We start from the raw sequence: 12,797 nt of genomic DNA, 5'->3' as shown, positions 1-12,797 counted from the left end.
AAAGCAAGTTTTAAAAAGATTAGAGATTAGGTCTCCTTATCCTGGGCCAGACACCGTATTTCTTACGACTGTAAACTCATAATAATAGCAAACAGTGCATTCTACATGCAAGATACTGTATATTTTTTAATTTAATATTAACTCTTTGAGATACTTGCTATCCTAGCCCTTATCTTCCAAATGGAAAAACTAAGTTGAATAACTTGGCCCAGAGCCAAAAAATGGCAAAATAATTAACAGATTGGAAATAAAGTAGTCTGGTCCCAAGTTCATGCTCTGAATCCCTGCACAGTGAAGGAGTAGAGGATAGAGTTAGTGATTCAGGGGCCTGTACTATCGGGGGGAACATCCAGGATTTTCCCCAGGCTGATTTCCTTGAGAGAGCTTGCAGAGGCTGCTGTGAAAAGAGGCCTCTTGGGCATACAGCCTGGTTGCTAAGAGAAAAATCAAGTGTGGAGGGAAAACCTTGTGCAGAGCTCAGCTGTGGAGTCAGCCTTACAGTGCTTTTTCCATAACATCAGTCAAGAGGCAGCATTCTTTGGCAGGCAAGGAGCCTGTATCCTACATTTCTTTAACTGCAAAAAATTTCCTAGTCGTTTGCTCCAGCAGCACTGCCTGCAGCTGTTGTGGACAGCTGCCTGGAGACGCATGAAGGTAGATGGGCAGGGACGTTCAGCCATCTGTATTCTCAGTCCTCACAGAAGCACCATTTCTGGGGAGAGTGAGGGGCCCAGAGAGCATTTAACATCTGTTTAAGAAAGGCCGTGACGGTCCAGTGGTTAGGACTTGGCGCTTTCACTGCCGGGGCCAAGTTCAATCCTCAGGGAAATAAGATCCTCCAAGCCATGCAGTACAGCCAAGAAAAAAAAAAAAGAGGCCGTGAGAACTGTCATAACTTACACAGCTAATCAGATAGAAGAACAAGGTCACTTTTATCAAAAGCCCTAAGGAAAGAAAACAGCCAAAGTGTTCAGGTGCTTGCAAGCTCCTAGCAGCTAGAAAGTGCTCGTAAGGACAAAGTCAAACAACCAAAAAGTAAAAGCCTTGTTGAATTAGAAGGGAAAGAAGCAGGTATCAGAGCTAACTTCTGGGCCTTGCCCCAAGGAATTGCATGCTGTCGCCCTGAGCATTACACCATTACATGCCAGCTCTGTTGTTTATGACCAACCTACACAGCATATTAAAAAGCAGAGGCATTACTTTGCCAAAAAAGGTCCATCTAGTCAAAGCTATTGGCAGTTTGATCTCTGGTTCCTCTGCCCTTTCTAAAACCAGCTTGAACATCTGGCAGTTCACAGTTCATGTGTTACTGAAGCCTAGCTTGGAGAATTTTGAGCATCACTTTACTAGCGTGTGAGATGAGTGCAGCTGTGCGGTAGTTTGAGCATTTCTGGCATTGCCTTTCTTTGGGACTGGAATGAAAACTGACCTTTTCCAGTCCTGTGGCCACTTCTGAGTTTTCCAAATTTGCTGGCATATTGAGTGTAGCACTTTCACAGCATCATCTTTCAGGATTTGAAATAACTCAACTGGAATTCCATCACCTCCACTAGCTTTGTTCATAGTGATGCTTTCTAAGGCCCACTTGACTTCACATTCCAGGATGTCTGGCTCTAGGTGAGTAATCACACCATCATGATTATCTGGGTCATAAAGATCTTTTTTTGTACAGTTCTGTGTATTCTTGCCACCTCTTTTTAATATCTTCTGCTTCTGTTAGGTCCATACCATTTCTGTCCTTTATTGAGCCCATCTTTGCATGAAATGTTCCCTTGGTATCTCTAATTTTCTTGAAGAGATTTCTAGTCTTTCCCATTCTGTTGTTTTACTCTATTTCTTTGCATTGATCACTGAGGAAGGCTTCTTTATCTCTCTTTGCTATTCTTTGAAACTCTACATTCAGATGGGAATATCTTTCCTTTGCTTTTCGCTTCTCTTCTTTTCACAGCTATTTGTAAGCCCTCCTGAGACAGCCATTTTGCTTTTTTACATTTCTTTTCCATGGGGATGGTCTTAATCCCTGTCTCCTATACAATGTCACGAACCTCCATCCATAGTTCACCAGGCACTCTATCAGATTCCCTTAAATCTATTTCTCACTTCCACTGTATAATCATAAGGGATTTGATTTCAGTCATACCTGAATGATCTAGTGGTTTCTCCCTACTTTCTTCAATTTAAGTCTGAATTTGGCAATAAGGAGTTCATGATCTGACCTACAGTCCGCTCCCAGTCTTGTTTTTGCTGACTGTATAGAGCTTCTCCATCTTTGGCTGCAAAGAATATAATCAGTCTGATTTCGGTGTTGACCATCTGGTGATGTCCATGTGTAGAGTCTTCTCTTGTGTTGTTGGAAGAGGGTGTTCGCTATGACCATTGCATTCTCTTGGCAAAACTCTATTAGCCTTTGCCCTGCTTCATTCCATACTCCAAGGCCAAATTTGCCTGATACTCCAGGTGTTTCTTGACTTCCTACTTTTGCATTCCAGTCCCCTATAATGAAAAGGAAACTTTTTTGGGTGTTAGTTCTAAAAGGTCTTGTAGGTCTTCATAGAACCGTTCAACGTCAGCTTCTTCAGCATTACTGGTGGAGTTCCAGAAAAACATCTATTTCTGCTTTATTGACTATGCCAAAGCCTTTGGCTATGTGAATCACAATAAACTGTAGAAAATTCTGAAAAAGATGGAATATCAGACCACCTGACCTGCCTCTTGAGAACCCTGTATGCAGGTCAGGAAGCAACAGTTAGAACTGGGCATGGAACAACAGACTGGTTCCAAATAGGAAAAGTACATCAAGGCTGTATATTGTCATCCTGCTTATTTAACTTATATGCAGAGTACATCATGCGAAACGCTGGGCTGGAAGAAGCACAAGCTGGAATCAAGATTGCCGGGAGAAATATCAATAACCTCAGATATGCAGATGACACCGCCCTTATGGCAGAAAGTGAAGAAGAACTAAAGAGCCTCTTAATGAAAGTGAAGGAGGAGAGTGAAAAAGCTGGCTTAAGGCTCAACATTCAAAAAACTAAGATCATGGTATCCAGGCCCATCACTTCATGGCAAATAGATGGGGAAACAGTGGAAACAGTGGCTGACTTTATTTTTCTGGGCTCCAAAATCCCTGCAGATGGTGATTACAGCCATGAAATTAAAAGACGCTTATTCCTTGGAAGGAAAGTTATGATCAACCTAGATAGCATATTTAAAAGCAGAGACATTACTTTGCCAACAAGGTCCGTCTAGTGAAGGCTATGTTTTTTCCAGTAGTCATGTATGGATGTGAGAGTTGGACAGTGAAGAAAGCTGAGTGCCGAAGAATTGGTGCTTTTGAACTGTGGTGTTGGAGAAGACTCTTGAGAGTCCCTTGGACTGCAAGGAGATCCAACCAGTCCATCCTAAAGGAAATCAGTCCTGGGTGTTCATTGGAAGGACTCATGTTGAAGCGGAAACTCCAGTACTTTGGCCACCTCATGCTAAGAGTTGACTCATTTGAAAAGACCCTAATGCTGGAAGGATTGGGGGCCGGAGGAGAAGGGGATGACAGAGGATGAGATGGCTGGATGGCATCACCAACTCGATGGATATGGGTCTGGGTAGACTCCGGGAGTTGGTGATGGACAGGGAGGCCTGGCATGCTGCGATTCATGGGGTTGCAAAGAGTCGGACACGACTGAGCAACTGAACTGAACTGAGTCAAAGCTATAGTTTTTCCATTAGTCGTGTATGGATGTGAGACTTGGACTATAAAGAAAGCTGAGTGCCAAAGAATTGATGCTTTTGAACTGTGATGTTGGAGAAGACTCTTGAGAGTCCCTTGGACAGCAAGGAGATCCAACCAGTCCATCCTAAAGGAAATCAGTCCTGAATATTCATTGGAAGGACTGATGCTGAAGCTGAAACTCCCATCCTTTGGGCCACCTGATGCAAAGAACTGACTCATTGGAAAAGACTCTGGTGCTGGCAAAGATTGAAGGCTGGAGGAGAATGGGATAACAGAGGATGAGATGGTAGGATAGTGTCACCAACTCGATGGACATGAGTTTGAGTGAGCTCTGGGAGTTTGTGATGGCCAGGGAAGCGTGGCATGCTTCAGCCCATGGGGTCACAGAGTCGGACACAACTGAGAGACTGAACTGAACTGATGCCAAGTCTATTGTTTACAGACTGATCTTTGTAATGGGTGCCAATTTGGTGAAAAGGTATTTGGATGATTTTCCTGGATACCTGGAAGTTGGCTTAGAAGGAACTTGGAATTCAATTTGAACTTAGTCTTCGGGTCTCCTTAGTCTCCTCTAGTGAATGACAATTGGTAATAGAACTAAGATCCCACATGCCCTGTGGCCAAAAGATTAAAAAAAAAAGAAGACCTGAGAGCATGTGACATAGAAAGCACCCATTAGTGTGACTCTCACCAGGAACACGTCTAAATCCCACACAGGACTTCCCTAGTGGTCCAGTGGCTCAAGACTTCACATTTCCAATGCAAGTGGTGTGGATTTGATCCCTGGTTGGGGAACTAAGAACCCGAAAGTCATATGGCATGGCCAAAAAGAAAAAAAATCCCACTCCAGTTCAAGGCCCACCTCTTTGCAGTTGGTAGATAGTTGGGATATAAAATAGTGGGTGGACCTTGTAGTCAAAAGATAAGTGATTGTTGTCCAAGATGTGGGGAAACACAAATCCAGGTTGGGGAGGTGGCAGTATGGCAGAGTCTTCAAATATGAAAACCATTTATCTTAACATTCATAAAATTCCCTTTTTCTATATCTCTCTAAAGAAATAACTGCACATGTGCCCAGAGTCATGTCCAAGGTGGTTCACTGTAGCACTGCTTACTAGAACACTGAGAACTACCTAAATGTCTAGAAACTGAGGAATGGCTTAAGAAACATAGACAATCCATACTATACAACGGTTTGAAGGGACAGACTAGAGATATTTATCAGTATAGAAAAGTCTTTAAAATATTCTTGGGTCAAACATGCATCTTTGGGACTTCCCTGGCAGTCCAGTGGTTAAGATGCTGTGCTTGCAATGCAGGGGACATGAGTTCAATCCCTAGTCGGGAAACTAAGATCCCACATGTCACACAATGCTGCCAAAAGCTTTTTTTTTTTTTCTTTAAATTTAAAAATACATCTTTGACCATGGTACAAACATTATAACTTTTTTGTAAAACCCATATACAAACAACACCATACACATCTATGAGTTTGTTTATCTTGAGAAAGCTATTTTTTTAATCTAGACAAATATACTGAAATACATAATAATGGTTACTCATGAGAGAATGCTGAAAAAGGAAAGGATTTGAGGGTTTAAACTTTATCCTTTTTTTTAAAAAAAAAAAAAAAAAGAGCATTTTAAGTCAACCTGGGGGATTGTCAGGTTGACAGCTTTTTTAAAAAAAATAAAAATTATTTTTGGCTGTGCCAGGTCTTTGTTGCTACACAGACTTTTCTCTAATTGCAGTGAGCAGGGGCTACTCTCTAGTTGTGGTGCACAGGCTTCTCTTGTTATGGAGCACAGGCGCTTCAGTAGTTGCAATTCCCGGGCTCTAGGGCACAGGCTCAATAGCTGTGGTGCATGGGCTTAGATGCTCCTCAGCATGTGGGCTCTTCTCAGATCAGGGATCACACCTGTGTTTCCTGCATTGGAAGGTAGATTCTTTACCACTGAACCACCAGGGAAGTCCTATCCTGTCATTTTTAAATGAAGGATGCATTCATGTATTACCCACATAATTGAAATTAATTTTCTTAATTATATGATTACATGTAGCCAAAGTCCTCAAACCTAGAATATATAAATATATAGAGAGAATGCTCAAAACTCAACATTAAAGAAAAAGCAATTATAAAATGGACAAAAGAAACATAAGTGGCGAATAAACACATGAAAAGATGTTTGTCATCTTTAGCCATTAGGGAAATGCAAATTTAAGACACTGTCAAAAGAGTTAGATGACAAGTCACAGGCTGAGAGAAAATATTTGCAAAACACACATCTGTTAAAGGACTGTTGTACAAAATATGCAATGAATTCTTCAATCTTAACATTAAGAAAATAACCCAATTTTTTTAAATGGGCCAAAGACCCTAAGAGACCCCTCATCAAAGAAGATATTCAGATAACAAATAAGCACATGAAAAAACATTCCACATCATGGGTCATCAAGGAGATGCAAACTAAAGCAAAAAGGTGATAGTACTACACACCTCTTAGAATGACAACACCAGGTGCTGGTGAGGATGTGGAGCAGTAAGTGTTCTCATTTATTGCTGGTGGGAATGCAAAATGGTATAGGCCCTTTGGAAGACAGTTTGGTGGTTTCTTCGAAAACTATAAATATTTTTGGGGGACTTCCCTTGTGGTCCAGTGGTGAAGAATCCTTCTTGCAATGCAGGGGACATGGGTTCCATCCCTGGTGGGAGAACTAAGATCTCACATGGTTTGAAGCAAGTAAGCCCACGAACTGCAACTAAGACCTGCTGCAGGTCTTCAGTTCAGTTCAGTTGCTCAGTCGTGTCCAACTCTTTGCGACCCCATGAACCGCAGCACGCCAGGCCTCCCTGTCCATCACCAACTCCCCGGGGTCCACCCAAACCCATGTCCATCGAGTCAGTGATGTCATCCAACCATCTCATCCTCTGTCGTCCCCTTCTCCTCCTGCCCTCAATCTTTCCCAGCATCGGGGTCTTTTCAAATGAGTCAGTTCTTCACATCAGGTGGCCAAAGTATTGGAGTTTCAGCTTCAACATCAGTCCTTCCAATGAACACCCAGGACTGATCTCCTTTAGGATGGACTGGTTGGATCTCCTTGCAATCCAAGGCACTCTCAAGAGTCTTCTCCAACACCACAGTTCAAAAGCATCAATTCTTTGGCCCTCAGCTTTCTTTATAGTCCAACTCTCACATCCATACATGACCACTGGAAAAACCATAGCCTTGACTAGACGGACCTTTGTTGGCAAAGTAATTAATGTCTCTGCTTTTTAATATGCTGTCTAGGTTGGTCATAACTTTCCTTCCAAGGAGTAAGCGTCTTTTAATTTCATGGTTGCAATCACCATCTGCAGTGATTTTGGAGCCCCCCAAAATAAAGTCAGCCACTGTTTCCACTGTTTCCCCATCTATTTGCCATGAAGTGATGGGACTGGATGCCATGACCTTAGTTTTCTGAATGTTGATCTTTAAGCCAACTTTTTCACTCTCTTCTTTCACTTTCATCAAGAGGCTCTTTAGTTCTTCTTCACTTCCTGCCATAACGGTGGTGTCATCTGTGTATCTGAGATTATTGATATTTCTCCCGGCAATCTTGATTCCAGCTTGTGCTTCCTCCAGCCCAGCGTTTCTCATGATGTCCTCTGCATATAAGTTAAATAAGTAGGGTGACAATATACAGCCTTGACGTACTCCTTTTCCTATTTGGAACCAGTCTGTTGTTCCATGTCCAGTTCTAACTGTTGCTTCCTGACCTGCATGCAGATTTCTCAGGAGGCAGGTCAGGTGGTCTGGTATTCCCATCTCCTTCAGAATTTTCTACAATTTATTGTGATCCACACAGTCAAAGGCTTTGGCGTAGTCAATAAAGCAGAAATAGATGTTTTTCTGGAACTCTCTTGCTTTTTTGATGATCCAGCGTATGTTGGCAATTTGATCTCTGGTTCCTCTGCCTTTTCTAAAACCAGCTTGAACATCTGAAAGTTCACGATTCACATATTGCTGAAGCCTGACCTTAGTAACTGTTAAAAAATATATGTATAACTGTTAAAAAAAAAAAAACTGTGGTTTTGGCATAAGAATAGACAAATAGATCAATGGAATAGAATTTAGAGTCCCAAAACAAATCTTCACATTTATAGTCAATCTGTATTGGACCAAGATGCCAAGACAATTCAGTGGAAAAGAGTAGTTTTTCAACAAAATCGCGCTGGGACTGGATATCCACAAACAAAAGAATGAAATTGTATTCTTTTTTTTTTTTTAATTGTATTCTTTCTTCACACCATATACAAAATTAACTCAAAATGGATCCCTGACCTAAAATAAGAGAACGAAATTAAAAAACTCTTAGAAGAAAAGAGAAGTAAATCTTTATAACCTTAGATTCAGCAAAGCCTACTAAGCTATAACACACACAGAACAAAAGAATTAATTGAACTTCATCAAAATTTAAAACTTTTGTGCTTCACAGAATACCATCAAGAAAGCATAAAGACAACCCCCAAAATAAAATATTTGCAAATCTTGTATCTGATAAGGAATTTGCATCTAGACTATTAAGAAACCTACAACTCAACAATTAAAGTACAACCCAATTTAAAATGCACAAAAGTTCCAAGTAAACATTTTTTCCCCCAAGGAAATATGGAAATAGCCAATAAGCACACGAAAAGATGCTCAGAGGCAGAATCAAGATGGTGCAATAGGATGTGAAAGTCACTTCCTCCCACAAACGCATCAAAATACATCTAATACCTACTCAACGCTGGCCTGACTTAGACACCCAAAACTCCAAGAAAGATCACCACATAACCAGGTAGGATGAAAAGAGGAGGGGGAAGGAATCAGGACAGAACCTATGCCCCTGGGAGGGGCCTGTGAAAGATGAAAGGTTCCCGCAGCCTGGGAAGGCCCTTCACCAGTGGGGTGATCAGTCAGGACAGAAGAGGAGTTTCAGAGGCTCAGTGAGACAGGCAGTTTGCAGCACACGGAGCAGCACGACCTGCACAGGGTCTGTGCCACCTGCCCATGCCCTCCAGACTGAGACTCACATCGACTGTGCATGTGGGCGCTGGATGCTGGATGCTGAAACTCTGGCTTCAGCGGACAGACATGGGGAAGAAGACTGGGATGGGCTGCATGGAGACAGCCTGAAGGGGCTGGAGGCTTGCTCTTGGCTCACAGTGGGCTTGACACTGCCACTGAAATCACATTGTTGGGACTTGCCTGGTGGTCCAGAGGTTAAGACTTCACCTTTCAGTGCAGCGGGTACCGGTTTGTTTGATCCCTGGTCAGGGAACTAAGATCCCATGTGCCTTGCAGTCAAAAAACTAAAACACATAACAGAAGTAATATTGTACAAATTCTAAAGACTTTTAAAATAGTCCACACAGGAAGATCTCACATGCTGCAGACAGCTGAGCCCATGTGCCACAACTATTGAGTCTGTGCTCTAGTGCCTGGGATCCACAGCTACTGAAGCCTGCACTCTCTAGAGCCCATGCTCCACAACAAGACAAAGCACCACAATGAGAAGCCCTTGACCACAACTAGAGAGTAGCCCCAGCTCTCTGCAACCATAGAAAGCCCATGTGCATCAACAAAGAGCCAGCACAGCCAAAAATACATTTTTAAAAATCAAGAGAATTCCCTTGAAATAACAAAAGGTACCCCAATTGTTCATTGCAGTACTATTTACAATAGTCAAGACATGGAAACAACATAAATGTCCCTTGATAGATGAATGGATAAAGAAGATGTAATGTATATGTGTGTGTGCATTTGTGTGTGTGTATGTAGGCATGAATATATAAATGGAATACTACTCAGCCATAAAAAAGAATGAAATAATGTCATTTGCAGCAACATGTTTGGATCTAGAAATTATCATACTAAGTGAAGTCATAAAGAGAAAGACAAATACCATATGATATCACTTATATGTGGAATCTAAAATATGACACAAATGAATTTATCTATGAAACAGAAACAGACTCACACACCTAGAGAACAGACTTGTGATTGTCAAGGGCAGGGGAAAGGGAAGGATTGGGCATTCAGGATTATATAGTATGAATGAATAACAAAGTGCAGGGTACTATATTCAATATTCTGTAATAAACTGTAATAAAGGTGAATATGAAAAAGAATATATATATAACTGGATCACTTTGCTGTACACCAAAAAATAACACATTATAAACCAACTATACTGGATATATAATATATACACCAAATAGGAAAAGGAGTACGTCAAGGCTGTATATTGTCATCCTGCTTATTTAACTTATATGCAGAGTACATCAAGAGAAACGCTGGGCTGGAGGAAGCACAAGCTGGAATCAAGATTGCCGGAAGAAACATCAATAACCTCAGATATGCAGATGACACCACCCTTATGGTAGAAAGTGAAGATCTAAAGAGCCTCTTGATGAAAGTGAAAGAGGAGAGTGAAAAAGTTGACTTAAAGCTCAACATTCAGAAAACTAAGGTCATGGCATCTGGTCCCATCACTTCATGGCAAATAGATGGGGAAACAGTGGAAACAGTGGCTGACTTTATTTTTCTGGGCTCCAAAATCCCTGCAGATGGTGATTGCAGCCATGAAATTAAAAGATGCTTATTCCTTGGAAGGAAAGTTATGACCAACCTAGATAGCATATTAAAAAGCAGAGACATTACTTTGCCAACAAAGGTCCGTCTAGTCAAGGCTATGGTTTTTCCAGTGGTCATGTATGGATGTGAGAGCTGGACTGTGAAGAAAGCTGAGCACTGAAAAATTGATGCTTTTGAACTGTGGTGTTGGAGAAGACTCTTGAGAGTCCCTTGGACTGCAAGGAGGTCCAACCAGTCCATCCTAAAGGAGATCAGTCCTGGGTGTTCATTGGAAGGACTCATGTTGAAGCTGAAACTCCAATAATTTGGCCACCTGATGCAAAGGGCTGACTCATTTGAGAAGACCCTGATGCTGGGAAAGATTGAGGGCAGGAGGAGAAGGGGATGACAGCGGACGAGACGATTGGATGGCATCACCAACTCGATGGACATGGGTTTGGGTGGACTCCAGGAGTTGGTGATGGACAGGGAGGCCTGGCGTGCTACAGTTCATGGGGTCACAAAGAGTCGGACACAACTGAGCAACTGAACTGAACTGATAACATGCAGGCTTGGCAAAGTTATATGGAAACTAGAAGTCTGATCGGAGAAGGCAATATGGCGCCCCACTCCAGAACTCTTGCCTGGAAAATCCCATGGACGGAGGAGCCTGGTAGGCTGCAGTCCATGGGGTCACGACGAGTCGGACGTGACTGAGCGACTTCACTTTCACTTTTCACTTTTATGCGTTGGAGAAGGAAATGGCAACCCACTCCAGCGTTCTTGCCTGGAGAATCCCAGGGATGGGGTCGCACAGAGTCGGACACGACTGAAGTGACTTAGCAGTAGCAGAAGTCTGATACACTACTGATGGAAATAAAGTCTTGATAAAAGCAAAACAAAGTGGGGCAGGCGGGCGCGCAGTGCTGGTGCAGCAACGTTGTGAATCTCCTGCTGCGTGGCAGTGAGTGTGCGCTTTTCCCAGCCCAACCGCGACGTTCCGCAGGCATGAGCTATAACCGCGCCATCACCATCTTCTATCCCTACAAGTGGGGTACTTGCAGGAGGCCATGAAGAGGGGCTGGACCGCGGTCAGTGTTCGAGGAAAAGACACTGATGTTCTTGGTGTGGAGAAGATGTCAGTGGCCAAGCTGTAGGATGAAAGGACAGTGCGGAAGGTCTGTGCTCTGGATGATAATGTCTGCATGGCATTCGCCGGCCTCACTGCTGACGCAAGGATAGTCATCAACAGGGCCCGGATGGAATGCCAGAGCCACCGGCTGACTGTGGAGGACCTGGTCACCACGGAGTACATCACCCGCTATATCGCCAGTCTGAAGCAGCGCTACACACACAGCAAGGGGCGCCGGCGGTTTGGCATCTCTGTCCTCCTTGTGGGTTTTGACTTTGATGGCACCCCGGGACTCTATCAGACTGACCTCTCGGGCACATACCATGCCTGGAAGGCCAGTGCTATAGGCCGGGTTGCCAAGTCAGTGCATGAATTCCTAGAGAAGAATTATACTGAGGAAGCCATTGAAACAATCTGACTATTAAGCTTGGCTATCAGGGTCCTTCTGAAGTGGTTCACTCGGGTGGCAAAAACATAGACCTTGCTGTTGTGAGGCGAGATCAACCCCTCAAGATTTTAAATCCTGAAGAAATTGAGAAATACATTGCTGAGATTGAAAAAAAAAAAAAAGAAGAAAATGAAAAGAAGAAACAAAAGAAAGCATCATGATGAAATGAAATTTTGCTTGTAACAATTTTTAAATTCAAATCATGGCTGATTTCCAAAATGATACATAGGCATTTCCATTCCATTTATCTGTACTGTCCAAGTGTCCTACAATAAATTTGCCTATTTTTTTTAAAGTGAAACAAAAAGATGTTCAATGTTTTTACTCATTATGGAAATTCAAATCAAAACCACAATGAGATCCTACTTCACCTTCACTAGAAAAGAATGGCTGTAATCAAAAAGACAGTAAGTATTGGTGATGTTGTGGAGATATCAGAATCTTCATACACTGCTGGTGAGAATGTAAATAGTATAACTGCATTGGAAAACAGTTTGGCTATTCTTGAGAAGATTAAACATAGAGTGATCATATGATCCAATAATTTCACTCAGGTATCCCTAAGAGTACTGGAAACATATGTCCATGCAAAAACTTGTACATAAATGTTCATAGCAGTATTATTTATCACAGCCAAAAAGTGGAAACAACTCAATGTCCATCAACGGATGGCCAGATAAACAAAGGGGTTTACCCATACAGGGAATACTACTGGCAGTAAAAAGGAATGAAGTACATGCTACACTGTTACTGAGCAAAAGGCTTGCTGCCACATGTGCATAGAAGCCAATACCATGGCACTGGCTTTTGAGGAAAGAACAAGCTTTATTGCAACATGAACCTGCAAGCATACAGGAGGCCTAGCTCAAATCTGTTTCCCAAATCTGGGAT

General features: G+C 42.4%; 1 pseudogene; it reads left to right on the top strand.

The window, feature by feature from the left end:
• Positions 1–10,904: 10,904 nt before the first annotated feature.
• On the top strand, positions 10,905–12,167 carry LOC133072852 (proteasome subunit alpha type-7-like; annotated as a pseudogene).
• Positions 12,168–12,797: the final 630 nt, after the last annotated feature.

The sequence above is a fragment of the Dama dama genome, chromosome 18 (assembly GCF_033118175.1).
Source record: "Dama dama isolate Ldn47 chromosome 18, ASM3311817v1, whole genome shotgun sequence".
Taxonomy (NCBI): Eukaryota; Metazoa; Chordata; class Mammalia; order Artiodactyla; family Cervidae; genus Dama; species Dama dama.
This window is presented reverse-complemented; position numbering and strand designations above follow the sequence as displayed.